Source organism: Bubalus bubalis, chromosome 16 (assembly GCF_019923935.1).
Source record: "Bubalus bubalis isolate 160015118507 breed Murrah chromosome 16, NDDB_SH_1, whole genome shotgun sequence".
Taxonomy (NCBI): Eukaryota; Metazoa; Chordata; class Mammalia; order Artiodactyla; family Bovidae; genus Bubalus; species Bubalus bubalis.
Genome location: NC_059172.1, coordinates 53586194 through 53589897, shown reverse-complemented (window position 1 = coordinate 53589897; position 3704 = coordinate 53586194). Strand labels below are relative to the sequence as shown.

The following is a 3704-nucleotide window of genomic DNA, read 5'->3' as shown; positions in this document are numbered from 1 at the left end:
CGACCCCATGGACTGTAGCCCGCCAGGCTCCTCTGTCCACGGGATTCTCCTGGCAAGAGTACTGGAGTGGGTGCCTTTGCCTTCTCCAGGGGATCTTCCCAACCCAGGGATCGAACCCGAGTCTCTCACATGGCAGGCAGATGCTTTATCCTCTGAGCCACCAGGGAACACCTGAGCCACCTGGTAAGGGAACTAAATCCCACATGCCACAACTAACAGATCCCCCAAATCACAGCAAGAGGATACCGCATGCCACAACTAAGGCCCAGTGCAGCCAAAAAAAATTAATAAATTAAAAAGAAAAAATGACATACAAGCTAGGTTGGACATTGGACTTCATTTTATATACTCACATGTTGCCAACAAAGAGAACATTGGTATTGCAAGAGCATGACCAGACTACAGGATTTCCAACTGTCTTCCTTGGATGCCTAGAATTCCTTATGACTCTGCAAGTGCTGCCGCAGACAGAAAAGATGGGGCTGCAGACCTCTCATCTGACCTCCCGTCTGACCTCCCGTCTGACCTCCCGTCTGACCTCCCATCTGACCTCCCATCTATTTGCACAGACCTCCCAGTGCAAACAGAGCATCTGTTTGTTACTGGTTTCTGCACCGGGGTTCTTCATGTGATTTCATGTGATAAAGGATTCCATCTCTAAGACCAAAAAGGCTTCCAGATACTGACACGTCCTGAATGAGTAGAAAAACTTACTCAATGTTTAGTATTTGTTGTTGTTTAGTCGTTAAGTTGTGTCTGACTCTTTTGTGACCCCCATGGGCTGTAACCCGTCAGGCTCCTCTGTCCATGGGATTTCTCAGGCAAGAATACTGATATGAGCTGTCATTTCCTTCTCCAGAGAATCTTCCTGACCCAGAGATCGAACCTGCGTCTCCTGCTTTGCAGGCGGATTCTTTACCACTGACCCACCTGGGAAGCCCAGTAGTTTTATTTATGTAACTCTAAACCTTTTAAGAGTTACATAACTCTGATTTATGTAACTCTAAATCATTTTAAGCAATCAAGTGCAAGGTGAGTCAGAGTGATCTGTTGCAAACAAAAGAGTGTCCACCATAAGAAGCAGATTTGGTCCTTTATATACGTGATCTCAGGTGTCCTCACAGTGGCCTTATGACACAGGCACCATTATGTCCACTTGATGGATGACGATGCTGAAGGACAGAGGTTAACTTGCCAGAGGATCACGCTGCTAGCACATAATGAAATCAGATTCTGTCCTACACAATCTGGCTGCACAGACTATGAACCAAAACAAGATGTTAAGTTGTTTTTAGCTAAAGTACTGAAATTTCCAAAAGATTTACTTTAATATGCATGTATGTGTGTATATTGGAGAGGGGATAGGCTACCCACTCCAGTATTCCTGCCTGGAGAATCCCATGGACAGAGAAGCCTGGCAGGCTACAGTCCACGGGGTTGCAAAGAGTTGGACACAACTGAGCAACTAATACACACGCACATGTGTATATATTCCTATAAATATATACATCTATGAATTCTAGGAGACAAGGGAGTGACATTGTAGCCAGAATGCTGGGACTGTCCTGCCTTACAGCCCAAGTTTATCTCTGCCGTGGGTCACAAAGAGCCTCTGCTACAGATGGGCAGTTAACTGTTCTGATGATTACAAATTACCACAATGCATGACTTCCAAATTTGAGATGTTTGTCCAAATATGAATGTGCCCTTGAGAATGTTTCCCACATAAGGAAAGCATTCATCAAGAGTGTCACGGCAGCATAAAGGCTGAGAACTGATCGTTGCTTTAGAGGGTGTATATTGCTGTTCGGTGCTGATTTTAATTATCTACCGGCCAGGGGATGGTGTGACCTAGTACACCTTTTAAAGAATCTAAAATATCTGAAAGCTCATAGTCTGGCAAAGAAACATAAATGTCTGAGAGATTTGGTTGTATGAGTGGTAAAGTCATTTGTTGGAAAAGCAAGAAAACACAACAATTAAAAAGCAAGAGACTGTTTTTCACGAAGATGGGGCCAAAGGCAAAGGAGGAAGCTGATGCCCTTCCAGAGTCAAAGCCAAAGCAAAGGCTTGGAAGGCCAGTAAAGCCCTCCACAGACTGCTTTGGAAAGATGTCCACAACCACAGAAAAAGAAGATCTGAGCATCACCCACCGTCCACTGGCCCAAAGCACTGTGGCTCAGGAGGCAGCCCAAATATCCTTGGAAGGGCACCCCTGGGAGAAACCGGCTTGATCACTGCCATCATGAAGTCCCCCTCACCACTGAGTCAGCCACGAGGAGCAGAGACGACAACACCACACTGGTGTTCATAGTGAACGTCAGGGCCAACAAGCACCAAACTAGTCAGGCTGTGGAGAAGCTCCATGCCACCTACTGTGCGCGTGCTAATGTCTGTATGTCAGTGCTACTTTCTCAGTTTGTCTCACCCCCAGCTGAGTCCGCAAGTCTGTTCTCTAGGGGTTCATTAGCGGGAAGTTGCTGTACAGCACAGGGAGCCCAGCCTGGCGCTCTGTGATGACCTAGAGGGGTGGGCGGGGGAGGGGAGTGAGGCTCAAGAGGGGGACGATACATATATAATTATGACTGATTCGCATTGTTGTGTGGCAGAAACCAACACAATATTGTAAAGCAATTTTCCACCAATTAAGAAATATTTTTAAAAGAAGCTCTACGCCATTGAGCCTGGTGTGCTGCAGTCCACAGGGCTGCAAAGAGTCAGACACAGCTTTGCGACAGAAGAACAGCAATGGCCTTGACACGACAAAGGTCGACACCCTGATCAGGACTGATGGAGAGAAGAAGGCATATGTGCAACTGGCTCCTGACTATGACGCTTTGGATGTTGCCAACAAAATTAGGATCATCTAAACTGAGTCCAGCTGGCTAATTCCAAATATAAAACTTTTCACTATATAAAAAATACTGAGAGGTGGACTTCAAATGCTTCGGGGAGCTGGGAGCTGAATTTCCCAGAGCAAAATATTCCTCAATCATCTTTAGCATAGCCATCCAAGCCACCTCAATTCCTAACAATATTCCCAATGTTTTATTAATAAATCTTGAGGAAGGTGGGTAATTTATTTCTTGAGTTAATTCATTTAATGCATAAATAAACCTCTCCTCAAGCTGATATTTACATGCAGAACCTAGCCGTATAGGTCACTTACAGAATCAGGATGCAAGTCAAATTCATCGTAACCTCACTGCCTTTCCATCAGCACTTCATTGCACAGTAAAATATTTGGCTTTTGGAACATCTACATCCACATTCTTTGTATACAGTGTACTCTTTCTCAGTACTTTGTATATAGACCTTTTTCTCAGTACTTAAAACACATTTGACAACGAGTGACAATGTGGCTGCATGTCACTATCAACTTGAGAGTTTTATTTATGTATGAAATGAATTAAATCTAGAAATAAATTATCCATTTTCCTCAAGATTTATTAACAAAACACCGGAAATATTGTTAGGAGTTAAGTTTTAAAATCTAAGCTTAAGAAGACTATAAGGGTGATACTAATAAAAATACAGAACGCATGCATGCATGCTGTCTCTTCAGTCGAGTCCAACTCTTTGAGACTCCACAGACTGTAGCCCGCCAGGCTCAGGACCTCTAAAAATTCTCTACTCTATAAAGAAACGAGGCTGGCAAAAACTGTCATGATCAACTTTTTGGAACCCTGGAAATTAATCAAAGG

General features: G+C 44.0%; 1 pseudogene; it reads left to right on the top strand.

The window, feature by feature from the left end:
• Window positions 1-2009: 2009 nt before the first annotated feature.
• LOC123464987 lies at window positions 2010-2870 on the top strand (annotated as a pseudogene).
• Window positions 2871-3704: the final 834 nt, after the last annotated feature.